Here is a 15,564-nt window from a genome sequence, read left to right on the forward strand (position 1 = left end):
GAGTAGGGGACTTCCTCCCTACCTCTCCTTGCGTTCAGCCCCGCGGGGCTGAAGCACTATCCCGGGAACCTGACTTGGCACCTGAAGGAGTGCCAGCAGGAAGAGGCAGAGCACCTGCATGCCCCGGCTCTTTATCTCCCCCACGCCCTGGTCTGTACGGAGAGAAGTTTCTCCCATATCAGACTGGGGTACACGGGTCTCCTTGGGGACCCGGGTACTCGAAGCAACTCGCGAACGAGTGTCCGACGCGGACTCGCTGGCCTTAGATGCAGGAAGTTTCTTAGGCACAGCGGGGGGAGTGCCGACCTTGGTCTGCACGCCCTTGGCTCCAGGTGCCCCTGGCCCGGAGGCTGGGGCAGCGGTTCCCTGATCCGAGGATCGGGAAGAGCCGATGAGAGATCCCACTGCCTTCCCTGTGGAAGGAGGCAGACCCTTAGAAGTCTCAGTGCAAGATTTCTTAGAGGGGGGGGGAGAGGCAGACTTCTTCTTTGGCTGCGAAGCCTCGGAAGGAGAAGCGGAAGATGATGACGAAGATGAAGATGAAGACGACGACACCTTACTAGACCTCTTCTTCTTCTTCTTCTTCACCATCTGCTTCAGGAACGCCGTCAAGTCCCCAAGCCAGGAAAGCGAGGCCGCAGACTCAGGAACAGCAGGAGGGGCTGCAGCAGAAGGCACATCCCGGGCAGAGACCGCGGAGCTCGAGCCAGCATTTGCCTGGGTAGAGAGAGCTGCGCGTTGGCCAGGAACAAAAGTGGGCGGGCCGGGAATGCAGGCGCCGCCCCTCCCGCATGGAGATTCAAGTCGGGCCGCGCCAGGGTCGACGGGATGGGGACGGGAACAGACGAAGGGCCGGGCTGGAAAGTCAGATGAGGAACAGCAGTTCTGGAGAGAGAGTCTCAGCCTTCCGGACTCACTAGTTGTGCTTAAACACACCCCTGGCTCCTCCCCCAAAACGCGGTACAAGCTACTAAACTCCGCCTCTTCGGAGGAGTCACCAGGTGAAGTGCGAGTTGACACCTAACAGCTGTTCACATTTTGAAGTTGACACTGGACAGCTGCAGACCTGCTCTACTTTGCCTCCCACCCTGCTAATTTATTAGTTCAGGATTTCATTCTCGCACTAATAGTGCTCCTTTTTGCATCTGGAAGATGGCTAAGAAAATAGTAACTATTGCGGAGGTGCATAAACTGAGCGAGTCAAGCGAAAATGAAGAAGAAGCTACAATAACGCCGGGTCAGTCCAAGTGCACGTCGAGAAAATGGACTCGTAAGGCGGACGCTGAAGAGGATATGTCCAATAAAGATATCGTAACTATGTTGCTACAACAAAATCAAACACTTATGGAGTTATTAAAGGAAAGGTAAGGTTTTTAATGGTTTGTTTTGGAAATAGTCTACCGAGAAAGACAAGTCACGTAGGCAAATGAGTAAAAAGTAAACAAACGCAGGAGATAACTAGATAGCTTTAGTTAAAACGATGAGAATAGTTTTTATCTCACCGAGACTGATTTATATCTACTGGCCTAACTTAGGCGAGCCAAATTGTGTATAACTAGTACCGTAGGCTAAGCGAGTTAGACTTCCCAAGTAGGTAGCCTATTTCACAAGATATTGACTGGGGGCCTTTCTGTCAAGCATGTTTAATTCGGAGATAACCTAAATACAGTAGTTGAATATTAAACTGTTATAAATCATTATGAGAATAGTTTTTTATAAGTGAGAAGATACTGAAGAATTAACCTGAGGGCTATCTGAGTCATGAACCCGAATGCCTGACTCTAGGTCCGCTGCTGTCCACATTTAATGTAGGTAACTTATCAAAAAATCTGGAAAACATTTACCTTGTGAGCTACAACCAAAACAAAATAGTAAGATTCATTCACCTTTGCAGATGAGAATAGTTTTTATCTCGCCGAGACTGATTTATATCTACCGGCCTAACTTAGGCGAGCCAAATTCGTATAACTAGTACTCATAGGCTAAGCGGGAGTTAGACTTCCCAAGTAGGTAGCCTATTTCACAAGATATTGACTGGGGGGCCTTTCTGTCAAGCATGTTTAATTCGCCTCTTCAAATTTTCGAGGTTAGATAGTTAAATACAGTGAGTTGAATATTAAACTGTTATAAATCATTAGCAGACGAACTAGCCTACCTAGCCTATACCAGGATTATAAGTGAGAAGATACTGAAGGTCCTGAATTAACCTGGAGGGCTATCTGAGTCATGAACCCGAATGCCTGACTTCAGCCTTCTAGGTCCGCTGCTGTCCACATTTAATGTAGGTAACTTATCAAAAAATCTGGAAAACATTTACCTTGTGAGCTACAACCAAAACAAAATAGTAAGATTCATTCACCTTTGCAGAAGTGGTTCAGCTGCTAAGAGGAATGTCCTTCCCCCCAACCTCCAAAGCGCTCAAAAAAGGCTCCAGAGTTACCAGAGAATGCAAATTTAGAACTTTTCTCATTTCACAATGATGATAACAGTGATTATGAAGACTTCAACCATCTTACATTTCATAAACCAGTACCCTCTTATATAGCCAGTAATTTCAAAGCCGAACAGTCCGTAGACAGAGATGGAAAAATTTTACTAGATGATTCTCTGATAGCTTTAACTTTTAGTGAAGGTCTCAAAGATAATTCAAATAAGTTTTTTGTCAATAATCAGAACAAGGAATTTGCAGACATTTTCAAGCTCATTAATATACCTAAGTTGAATTTCTGGCCAGAAGGGAAAATATTTGAAGATAGTCATAAAAAGAACTTCTTTTTTGATATTGAAAACGTTAAAATGAGTATCTCAGCCTTCCAAGGACACGCTGCACTAGCACAGATGGTACACGCCACTAAAATCAATGATTTAGAGTTTTTGTCTAAAGTAGTCATTGGGCCCCTCAGGAGGAGCATAGACTTGATTCAGAGTTTAATTTGCTCTTTCAGAAGTAGAGCACTACCTAAATTCCTTAAAGAAGAGACTAAAAGTGTCATTATCAAATCTAGCATCAAAGAGATTTGGATATTAACAGATGAGCAAAAAACTGACATTGCTTCTTGCTTTCGGAAGGGTCCCCTCCCTAGAGGAGGGGCAGGCAGCTTTAGAGGGGGTAGATTTAGCTTTGGGAACAAGTATCATAGAAACAGATATAACCTTTTCAGAGGGAACTTTAATTTCAGGAACAAGCACTACTCATTCAGAAGAGGGAGCAAAAGGAATAACTTTAGGGGGGAAGAAGTCAAGGTGGACAGCCAAATAATTCAGGCTCCAGAGATAAGAAATAGTAATAAGTTTCCCTTTTATACAGATTTAATTGAGCCTTGCTCAGAACCAGTGATTATGGAGCCTTGCTCCAAACCAGTGACTATGGAGCCTTGCTCCGAACCAGTGAACAAGAAACTTTGCTCCGAACCAGAAAACATGGAGACTTGCTCCGAACCAGAGATCTTGGAGCCTTGCTCCAAACCAGATTGCTTGGAGCCCTGCTCAGAACCAGTAATACAACATGTTGAATCCTCAAGTACAAAGAAGGCTAAAAGTCGTGGGCCCCCAGTAAGTGAGATAGGTAGGTCTTTAATTAATAGAATTACTAGTTGGAGAAATCTCCCCAATTCTTCATTTGCATGCAAGATCATAAGTACAGGCGTGAGACTTCCTTTTTCTAACAGATTAAAAGCTCATAGATCATTAAAACGGTTTGGCAAAGAAAGATTTTACTCTTCTAAGAAAAGGGAAATACTTGAAAAAGAATGTAACAGATTATTGAATTTAGGAGTCATAGAACAGATTCCCAGAACTTCCTTTTACTTTTCCAACCATATCTTCTATAAAATTAAGCCAGATGGGACTATTCGACTTATATTTGACATGAAAGTGCTTAACACTATGATTAAAAAACCCTCCTTTTCCATGTTAAAACCTAATACGATCTTCCCATACCTCCATTTAAACTCTTGGGCTTGCAAATTAGATTTAAAAGATGCTTACTGGCATATCCCTTTACACTCAAGTAGTCAAAAGTTTTTAACATTTAAATTAGGTAAAAGGAAGTTCAAATGGAAAGTAGTTCCCTTTGGACTAAAGACGGCACCATATATTTTTTCAAAAATTATGTACACAGTAATCAAATACATAAGGAAGAAATACAATATTTTGATCTTCAACTACCTAGATGATATTCTAATACTAGCAAATGATTTTCACAAATGCAAATCTCATGTCCTAACAGTAATTAAGATATCAAATTTAGGATGGAAAATATCATTCATCAAATCCATTACTGAACCAGTTCAAATATTGAATTTTTAGGGGTACATTACGACCTAGTAAATAAAACTATGAGACCTATGCAGAGAAACATGGAAAAATGCATGAATTTGGCCAGAATCTTCTCCAACTTAACAAAGTCTGATTTGAAACTCTATCAAATGTTGATAGGATCACTAAATTTCTGCTCGCATTATACCTTCTATGGCAAATTTGAACTCAAATTCCTGCACAGATTCCATGGATATTTCAATTCAGGTTACAGATCCATTCCTTCTTCGTTCAAAGTTCATTTAAAGCCATGGGAAGAAAACAGCATGTACCAAAGTGTAAACATTCCGAACAAACAAATACAAACAGAGCTGTTTACAGATGCCTCCAACATAGGTTGGGGAGGAGCCTTAACAAAATTGGGTAAAACTCTCTCTACCAATGGATCATGGACAAAAAATGAGAATTTGTTACACATTAATATTAAGGAATTACTAGCATGCATTTACTCTGTAGAACACTTCAAAACCAGATTATCCAACAAAGTAGTGTTAATACATGTAGATTCCAAAGTAACTTGCTGTTGGTTAAGGAAACAGGGTAGCATTAGGAACAAAACTGCTCAAGATTTAATCAAAAGGTGACTAGATATAATGAATAACCATAACATACAAATTGTACCTAAATGGATTAAAGGAGAAAATAACACCATAGCTGACACACTCTCAAGAGATCTAAGTTACATACACCCAGAAACTTGCCTCAGTAATAAACTTTTTAATTTGATATGCTCAGAAATGAACTTTTTCCCTACAATAGATCTTTTCTCAAACGGTTCTAATTCAAAATGCAAAGAATTCTGTTCTTCTCTACCCAACCAGAAAGCTCTTGGCAACAATGCTCTAAACATTAGCTGGAATAGTCCAACTCCTCTTTATGCCTTTCCCCCGGGATACCTATTACATAAAGTAGCCTTCAAGATACATAACGAATGTAACAATAACATGCTTTTTTGCACCATATCACAGGGAACAGAACCATGGATTCCACTAGTGAAATCAGTGTCAACGCTACACAAGAACTACAAAGTGAACACAGACGATTGCCAGATAGTTCACGAGGACTCTACCTCACACTCAGCAACGCACCAATACAATTTAATCGCCTTCAAAATATAAAAGATCAACTCCCTAGTGTCTTCCCTCCAGAAGTTTGCTCTAAAATAGTAGTCAGTTTGCGGGATAGCTCCAACAACAAATATCAAAACCTGTTCAACAGCTTCAAATCTTTCATACATCAAAAATATGGAGAAAACAACAAATTTCCCCTCCTAGCAGTCATCTTATTCTTCAATCAACTCATAAACAGGGGATTATCTCACAACACTCTCAAAGGCTACAGAGCAGCCTTGGGTCCAGTTCTTTCCGGTTACTTTCCTAATTACTGCCTAGCAGAAGATAAATACATCAAGGCCATGATTTCAGGAGTAAATCGGAGAAATCCCAGGAACACTCACCAATTTCCTGGATGGGATCTTGACAAAGTATTATCATTTCTCAATACACCTAAAGATGACTCAATACTTTTCCTAACCCAGAAGACACTATTCCTCGTGGCACTAGCCTGTCCTCTAAGGGCTAATCAGTTCAACAGCCTCAGCATATCTAGTAGCATATTCACTCCTGAACACATAATTTTATGTAACCACCCTTCCTTCATGGCCAAAAACCAAAATAACAGTTATACTCCTATGGAGATTAGCTTTAGGAGACTTCCAAACAGGACGAAAATATGCCCGGTCAGACAACTAAACTTCTACCTAGAATACACTAATAAAATCTGTTGGGAAAGGAACATTGACAGGAAAGACCACATTTGGTTAGATGAAAATTTCAAAATTATGTCTTTACAAAAAATGAGACAACTGTTCCGAGAATGCATTTTTAGAGCCGACCCAAGTGCTTCTACACAATCAACTAACTTTCACTCTATAAGAGGGCAAGCTTCCTCAAGACTGCTATACAACGGAATATCACTACAGGAAATAATGGCGAGAATGAACTGGAAAAGCAACTCAGTCTTCAGCACTTATTATCCTCTCCTCGGTTTACAGGGGTCTTTCGATGCAGTCATTGCTGGACTGCACCTCCATCCCCCTGAAGTATCTGGTGAGCACAACTAGTGAGTCTGGAAGGCTGAGATTCTCTCTCCAGAACTGTGGGTTTACTTGTGAACGGGGGTTCTGGAGAGGAGAGGTGAGGCCTTCCGGACTCAAGGTCTAGTTCACCCTCCTACCCTTCCCCCAAGACCAAGGAGACCAAGCAAGAGGAAATACATTTAGGAACGACCAGAAGACCTTGAATTCATAAATGCTTCTAATATCAGAAGTCAAATAATACACTGATAAATATCTATGTACAATTTACATAGTTTTAACAAGTTCAATTCTTAATTTCTAATATAAAATTAAATTTGCACTCTCAAAGTAACCACAAAGCAAGGAAAAAATTAAGGTAAACATACTAATTATTTGTTTTAGACAATTACAACTTCAAAATGTGAACAGCTGTTAGGTGTCAACTCGCACTTCACCTGGTGACTCCTCCAAAGAGGCAGAGTTTAGTAGCTTGTACCGCCTTTTGGGGGAGGAGCCAGGGGTGTGTTTAAGCACAACTAGTGAGTCCGGAAGGCCTCACCTCTCCTCTCCAGAACCCCCGTTCACAAGTAAACCCAAAGTTGTAGACAGGCCAGGGTCAGCAACAGGGGCAGCGACAGTCACATAAGGGTTTGATGACGTCACCATGTAGGCAGGGCCAGCACGCGAGAAAGGAGCCAGGAAACTGGGAGGCAGCGGAACAGCATGTTGCACCGCAGGTGATGCCGACACTTGGGTGTCCAGATGCGATGCAACTGACACCGACATCTGGGCAAACCTCGAAATGGTGACAGATGTAGTAGTGACTGTCGTTGCTGAGTGTGTCTTGACTGGAGCGGGGGACAGGGGAGCCAATCCCTCCAGTGACGAGCCAGGTAGGCCCAGGTGCAGCCAGGATGAACTTGGTATCGGTGTCTGGCTATCCAGTCCGGGACCTGAAGCAAAAGTCGGGTCAGTACACGAAGCCTCTACTCGCTCTGGAGGAAAAAACTCCCCTCCGGAACGGGAAGAGACTTCAGAGAGGATGTCGCGGTCCAACTCTCCCCCGCGCCCTTCCACAAATGATGAAACGTAAGAGGAAGGGGAGGGGGAGTCCTCACCCGAGGGAGAGGGAGCAAGCAGGGGAATTCGCCGGGAAGGAGAAACGAGCCTGACACATTCGCCACCAATGGAGTCGTCGGGGGCGTATTTCCCTCGGACGACTCCTTGGTAGGCTTACGACAGTAACATCTCCTCCCTTCGAACTTGCCCCATTGCTCGGAGGACCACGAACAACACTCACTACAGGGATCGTCGCATAAACACACGTACCCTGCAAGATATACAGAGGGCGTGTGGGTCCACGTTGACTCGAGATCTAAAGGAATTGCATTTCTTACCCCCTACCCCGGGACACACACGCTGGGGATAGGAGGGTTTAGATGATTTCTCCATTGCTAATGAAAAAAAGAAAGAATTTCCCACCAAAAAGTAGAAGTATAGCTGTCAGGCATAGAGCGACGAAGAACAACGTCTGAGCGCTACAACGGCCGAAAGCAAAATAACAGTTTTTAAAGTAAATTGTATTTTTCCTAACTATACAAACCTGAGGTCCTTTACATTAGGAATTACTTTCAGGCGTAGGCTGGAAACGGCCGTTAAACTCTTGAGCAAGGTGGTTAGGTAGTAACTACCGCCAGGTAGGCGGGGATACCCGCCTGCCCGGATGTAAACATTCCAGTTTGCCTTTCGGTCCAGGTTCAGATTGAGGGGTGGCATGAGGTGGGCATAAAGTGTAAAGGACCTCGGGTTTGTATAGTTAGGAAAAATACAATTTACTTTAAAAATTGTTATTTGTTCCGACACAATATACAAACCCTCAGTCCTTTACATTAGGAAGACTCACTGGTTCGAGGGAGGAATCTGAGTGAGTCTCCTGAACTGACTGGAGTTCTACACACCTGGGTTACTCCTCCTGGTCGAAAGAGCGAGGAGGAGTACCGTGCCTCTGACATATTGATCGGAGTGTAGGAACTGCAAGATCAAATGTCAGATACTGGACCTTTTCACATGAGTGAAGAAACGTAACTCCTACGAAATAGGCTGGAAGGATCTAGAGTCGGAGGCAGTAAGGAAAAGCCAAGATAGGGTTCCCTTATTGCCAGTCTCTCCTTCCTCCCCTTGCTAGAGGAAGGAGCAGAATTGCTCCTATGATTCTATAAGAAAAATAGAACGGGTGCTTGATGTGTAGTCTTACTGCATCAGTGCCAGTTCCAGCAGCTATTGGTTCAAGTCCTATTCTCATCCCTAAGGAGAAGTTGGAGGACGGGGAAGGAGGAGGAAGAGAGGCCAGTCACTCTCGGAATCCTTCTCACTTCCAGCACCAATGCCTTAGGCGAGATGCTACTCGTCCTCTTGAAGGAGCCGGGTAAGACAACACAACTTGTTGAGCAGCCACCACAGAGCTAAGGAAAAAGGGTTCCAAGGGCCTGTGGGCAAGACCGAAGGAAGAAGACAAGAGTGTGGTCTAAGAGACCACGTCTTGCTTCCAGACCGAAGGAAACTTCCGGAATGCGAGGGATGGACCAAGCCATCGACTTTGTGAGCTCTTGGGTGAAAGGTACTGGTATCGTCGTCGTCAGCTGCCAAGTACACTTGGAAACCACAATCTCCGACCCACCTAGGTCGTGCTCCGAGTTTATGGGCGAGGCCTTTCTGGACGGCGGGCAACGCCAACTATCACGGATTGAAACACACTCGAATATCTTTTGAACTCTTCCGGATTTTGTTTTGGGTGGTTTTTGTTTTGTTTTGTTTTGTTTTTTATTTAATGATTTTGCTGCATATAATGCAAATCAGTCATGGTATGATTATATAGACAACACTGTGTTGAATCCTACAACCAGTATAATATCGAAAAGAAGAAAAAATGCCGAAACTGCCGGGTTGTAGTTAGGAAAGGGGGAAGGGGGAGGAGGAGGGAAGGATAGATTCTGTGTGTTGTGTGGGTGTGTGTGTGTGTGTGTGTGTGAAATGACAATCTGAAGCAGCGTCACACAAGTGGATGAGTCACAGCGCCGACCAAGCTAACGTAATGAGTATGACCAGGACTTGCCTTATCTTGGTTTAAACGTCTGCTGAAAAGGTAGTGTGCTTTGTTGACGTGCCATGCTCGTCTCTCTCTCTCTCTCTCTCTCTCTCTCTCTCTCTCTCTCTCTCTCTCTCTCCTTATATTTTATGAGTATTATGCATTTTTGTGGTCATTTAGAGAGAAATGATGATGATGATGATGATGATGATGATGATGTGTGTGAGAGAGAGAGAGAGAGAGATAATGATGATCGTGATCATGATAATGATGATGATGATGATGATGATGATATGAGAGAGAGAGAGAGAGAGAGAGAGAGAGAGAGAGAAAGAGAGAGAGAGAGAGAGAGAGAGAGAGACGAGACACACGCAGATTCTACCCTTCCCTCCCCCTCCCCCTTTCCTAACTACAACCCGGCAGTGTCGGCATTTTTTCTTCGTTTCGATGTTATGCAGGTTGTAGAATTCAACACAGTGTTGTCTATATAATCATACCATGACTGCTTTCCATTGTATGCAGCAAAAAAAAAAAAAAAAAACAACACCCAAGGCAAAATCCGGAAGAGTTCAAAAGGTGTTCGAGTGTTTCAGTCCGTGATAGTTGGGGTTGCCCGCCGTCCAGAAAGCCCCGCTCATGAAGTCGAAGCATGACCTAGGTAGGTTGGAGATTGTGGTTTCCGAGTGTACCTCCTTTGATCGCTTCACGAAGTCAAGAGGAAGATGTGTCCTTAGACACTTCTTCCTTGGGAGAGACAGTACTAGCGAAAACGTTGACGACATCCAGGTTAAGAATGTCAAGCCTTTCGGAAAGTACCACAGCTCCCAATAGGACAAAGTAACGAATGATCTGGATCATCGACACCAAGTCTAAGGAGGAGGGGAACAAGAAGGACTCGAACCCGACAGTCGATGCCAATGGATTCGGAGTCCACCTACGACATCCGAGAAGGAATCGAGGTATGATCCCCATCCCTGTTCTTCCATCTTCTACGCCAAGGCCAGGGTAAGATAAGAGATGGTCCTAAGAGGGCATATCTTTATCCGATGACTCTCGTAGGGCGCGTGCAGAGCACGAACAGGAACCCTAAACGAGAGTTGCATGCCACCCAGGAAACAGTTCCCTGGGACAGCACAAATGAAGAAGCTTCTCGTCCGTAGCTAACTCTCGACTAAGGAGACGAAGGCTACTTCAGATAGAAGACTAGGTCGCAAGGGCCTACGTTCTTCACAAATGAAAGGGAGAGAAGAAACCCTTGGTTACGCTACTCCAGTTACGCCCTTGGCCGTCAAACCCAAGACACAGGCAGGGAACGACGGCTTATACAAGGTTATTACAAATCGTGGGTTTGTATTAATAAATACCAACACACATATATATATATAAAAAAAAAACAAAGATCCCACTGGGATAATAAGAGCTTAACGACAGTCAGGCGGAGAGAGAGAACGAAAACACGTCAGCAACGCATGACGGCCGAAAGCAAACTGGAATGTTTACATCCGGGCAGGCGGGTATCCCCACCTACCTGGCGGTAGTTACTGCCTAACCACCTTCCTCAAGAGTTTAACGGCCGTTTCCAGCCTACGCCTGAAAGCAATCCTAACGTAAAGGACCGAGGGTTTGTATATTGTGTTGGAACAAATAATATTGTAACATGATTTACCTTCTGTAACCACTGTGGCTAGCGCATGCAGCGCAACATTACCTCTTGCCAGTATATACGTGCCTGCCAAGAATCCTTATAACTGCGGATAAGGCGCGCTGCTGCTTCCAGCCACCCTGCCTGCGGTTAAGGGATGTTAGGCTACATTACACTAGCCTACGTTGCCTGACTATGACTTGCTGGGTATGATATGATTTACCTCATTTTATTCTTTAATTCAAATGCTATTTTGTGTCCCTGGTGATTTACCCCACCCAAAACCCCCCATTCCCAAAGGATCCCTAACCTGGTAATTCTAAGCCAGCTGTCTGTGGTGAGCTAGACTGTGGCAATTGGCATTTTTCTATGCTATTTTACTTGCTTTACAAGAATTTAAAGTAATATTTTGTCGGCCGGTTGTAACTAAACTGTAATTGGCCTTTGAAGACTGCACGACTTGAATTACCTAACCCAGGGTAGGTCTAAGTCGGCATTCCGTGCCAAGCCCAACCCCCCCTCCCCCATAGCTAATATGGCAAAATTGTAACCGGTAAGCACATCTAGGATACGTTATGTTGGTATTTTTTGGCGTGTTTCCTGGTTACATTTTGCCGTATTAGCTCTGGAGGGGTGGGGATATTGCCGTGGAAAGCTGGCTTAGACCTACCTGCCTTAGGCAATTCAAGCCGCGTAGTCTTCAAAGGTCAATGACAGCTTAGTTACAGCCGGCCGACAAAATATTACTTGAAATTGTTGCAAAGGAAGTAAAATAACATAGTAAAACGTCAACTGCCATAGTCTAGCTCACCGCGGACAGCCGGCTTAGAATGACCACTAACCTTGTTGGACGTGGTAGGGGTGTATAGGCTAGTAACTCAAAAACAACTCATTTCCCCTGTGTATTACTATCATAACCATTCAGAACACATTAACACACACATGAAAATACATAATTGCTTTAGAAAAATGGAGTTGGAACTGTTGTAAAAATTGAGCAAAACTTCTATAAAAGAGGTGCAATGGGAGCCGTGTTTAGCAGGCCACCAGCCCCCCGCAGATGAACGTCAAAGCATACGAACCACAAAGGGATAGCCTACCCTTACCCTACCCTTGTCAAAATCAAAGGGCGGTCAATATTATGGTTGTCGACTGGCCGGTCCAGGGCAGCTCCTTATGCACACAAGGTTTTATCTGACTTACTGCCATTAAAACACTGCTTTAGTAAACAATGCGAAGCTTGGCGGGACGATCTTTCCTTTCGATTCCGAAATCCAAAGGACTGATAACATGAGGATTCACGATTCACGTCTGTCACAATGCAAGATGCGTGACAATAATATGTCTCAGTGTTGCCAGATAATTTTGCTAAATATCTGAACGTTTTCTGTTTTTTAAATACCTGTATCCTGTAGAAATCTGTAGATGTGATACAAATTCTTGAAATAAAAATCTGCAGGATCACGTGTTTATTATACAGATATGCTTATCTTCATCTTTTTCTTGACTTAAACATGTATTTGACTGCATTCCCGTTCAATGGATTTTATATAACTTTTTCCTTAGTTATCTGGCTATATATACAGTATATATATATATATATATATATATATATATATATATATATATATATATATATATATATATATATATATATATATATATATATATATATATATATGTGTGTGTGTGTGTGTGTGTGTGTGTGTGTGTGTGTGTGTGTAATTTGATTTTTATTGCAAATATATATCGGAAATAGACTTAAACAGAAAGTTACCTTTCAATTTTCCTTTCCTTTCAGCTAATTATAATATGTTCATGGCAGTAGTTCTAAAAAGGCATGCGTGTGAAACTGATTCTAATTAATTTCTATTTAGAAGAAATAAATAGCTACAATAAGATTAACCCAAAAATGCTTTTATGAAAGTGAGCCTTTTGTCTTAAAGTATTCATCAGCTTTGACTCCCTCAGCCAAGGTCTGCAGAATACACCTTGCCCTCAGCTTTCCAATGTGTACGGATGAAGCAGGATGACATGCGAGGAATTATATTAAAAAAGACTAAATTGTATTCGTTTGATTTATTATGAGTGCTTTTTGACATGAGTAAATTATGTTGAGCAATAATGAAAAGAATGAAAAAAAGTAGAACATGGCAAATAAAAAAAGAATAACGGGAGTTATCAAATAAAACAGATTAATACAGATGTTGTCGATTTAACCCTAGAACACGGTCGTGGGTATCTGAGACCGAGCTTCTTTTTTTCATATTGCCACAGCTTGGTGCTTTGAGTGAGCCTCTCGGGTCTCCCTGTAGCTTCATTTGCCTTTGTGCTGATGTTGTGGAAGATAATGTTTCGGTGCTAGTGCATTCGTGGGCTGTGTAATGAGTGCGCCGGGTATATTTTACCCTGTGCCATGCTAACGTATAAAAATGCATGGGGTATTATATACCCTTTAACCGTGTCACTGTAAGTGTATTGGGGTAAGGTATACCCAGAACAGTGTTACTGTATGAATATACCTTAGGAATGTGAGAACATAAATACCAGGTTCAAGTGCTTTCTTATACTCCAACAATATAACTCTACTCTCATATTGCAAAGACACATCAAGAACCAAGAAGAAATTGGTGCATCTTATGTCGACAATGCACACTCATCCATCTATCATGCCGAATAGGAAGCCTGAGATAATCATATTTTATAATGAGACCAAGGGTGGGGTCGATACATTCGACCAGATGTGCTCCTTCTATGCAGTTGGTCGAAAGACAAAAAGATGGCCCATGTGTGTCTTCTACTCGTGGATAATATACAATGAAAACCAGCAGAGGACAGGCGGTTCTTCAATGCCCAGGCGCACATATATGTAGCAGTTGGCAGTGGCCCCTATCAAACCATGAACAGAAAAGAGGTTGATCAACACTCCAAAGATGTCAGTTGACCTCAAGAAGGTTATATGTACTGTCTATGACATCCCTCTACTTGCCAGCATTGCTCCAGCAGGCCGTGTGGCGATGACTGACAGCAGAGCTCCCATGATCCGCTGCTCACTGTGTCCCAGGAACGAGGACAGGAAGACCCGACACCGGTGCACCGGCTGTGGGAACCAAGTGTGCCTTCACCACATCTACCCATTCTGCAGGGATTGTCAGCAGTAATCAGTACATTTTCTGCTCATTTACAATGGCAGGAAACAGTAAAAAAAAATATATATATATATATTTAGAGCATATACGTCTTTCTTTGACTTTTAAGAAAATTTATTGTTTATTTACAGTGGTAAAGAAATGTAAAACAATATTTTTACTGAAAAACCATTGTCTGTGTGCAGACAAAACATAAATCATGTAATTTTTCGATTATTTAGTGTTTATAGACAATGATACAGCGACCAAAAAACATAAAAAAAATTTTACTTGCAAAATCATTATTTTTTCACTTACAAAAAATACCCGTTTTTTACGCTCTCGCGTACAATGTGTGTTGCTACCAGGACCCTGTGATTCCCGTAGCTGAGGCTCCTACGACCTGGGTGTGTGTGGGTCATCGCTGAAGACTTCAACTGTAGTTTTAGATTTTTCAGAAACTTTTTGTTTTGGTAGTGTAGTGAATTTGGCTATTTTTAGTACTTTTTTTGAGTTGCCCCTTACATATTTGCTTTGCCACAGTATTAACTTAAATCTCAAGGGAAATAAAAGTAAAAACGTTCTATATTCTTGTACTTTTTTCAGATTTAATAAATTTTGATTACAACCATTTTTTTTTTTTTCCACAATGGGGTTTAATATAGGCTACCCCATGGCCGTGTTAATAGCACTATTGCCGACGACCGTGTTCTAGGGTTAAATATTCATTCACATTAGGTACACGAGAGTGTATATTGCTGAAAATAGACCTACTGTAGCCTAATCAGGTGTCAAAATCAGAGGTCAAATTGGTAGATCTAAGTAATAGATACACGGCGGATATTTAGCAAGAAATGGCAGTTTCTTAGTGTATTTTGGTTACTTATTTACAATTTAACATTATTTTTGGGGTTTGAATGTAATTAACCTGTAATTAACACATGAAGTCCACCCAACAAGGGGTTTCCATACGCGATCTTCACAAGACAGCACGGCTACATCTGTTTCGAATGGTTCATATCCCGTCCGGCAAGTGCAATAGCTTGTTAATGTAGGGGGTACGCCCCCCCCGCCGTGGGCCAATACTAAACACGACGAAGGGACATTCTATTTGGCCGACAACAAACAAATGCACAGCCAGTATCAGAAGCCCTAAAAGTGTAGAAAAAACCAGTTTCCAACGTAAAAACAGGCGTGGAGCTAATACTTAGAATTACCGTCAAATTTAGGCCTACTAAATGTGTCAGGCCAATTATTTTATTGTTCTACTATAGGTGATGAACTTGTAAAGTCCTGGCTCAACGCATTCTCTATA

At 42.5% G+C, this 15,564-nt stretch overlaps 1 protein-coding gene across 1 annotated transcript in view; it reads right to left on the reverse strand.

Moving 5' to 3' along the window:
* Window positions 1-12,472, reverse strand: part of LOC136839097 (uncharacterized) — a 145,240-nt gene extending 132,768 nt beyond the window's left edge. The window contains exon 1 of the mRNA XM_067104740.1: window positions 12,325-12,472. The gene's annotated coding sequence lies outside the window, so the exon portion shown is untranslated. The remainder of the gene's footprint in view (window positions 1-12,324) is intronic.
* Between the last annotated feature and the right edge of the window lie 3,092 nt (window positions 12,473-15,564).

The sequence above is a fragment of the Macrobrachium rosenbergii genome, chromosome 6 (assembly GCF_040412425.1).
Source record: "Macrobrachium rosenbergii isolate ZJJX-2024 chromosome 6, ASM4041242v1, whole genome shotgun sequence".
In the NCBI taxonomy this organism is placed as follows: domain Eukaryota; kingdom Metazoa; phylum Arthropoda; class Malacostraca; order Decapoda; family Palaemonidae; genus Macrobrachium; species Macrobrachium rosenbergii.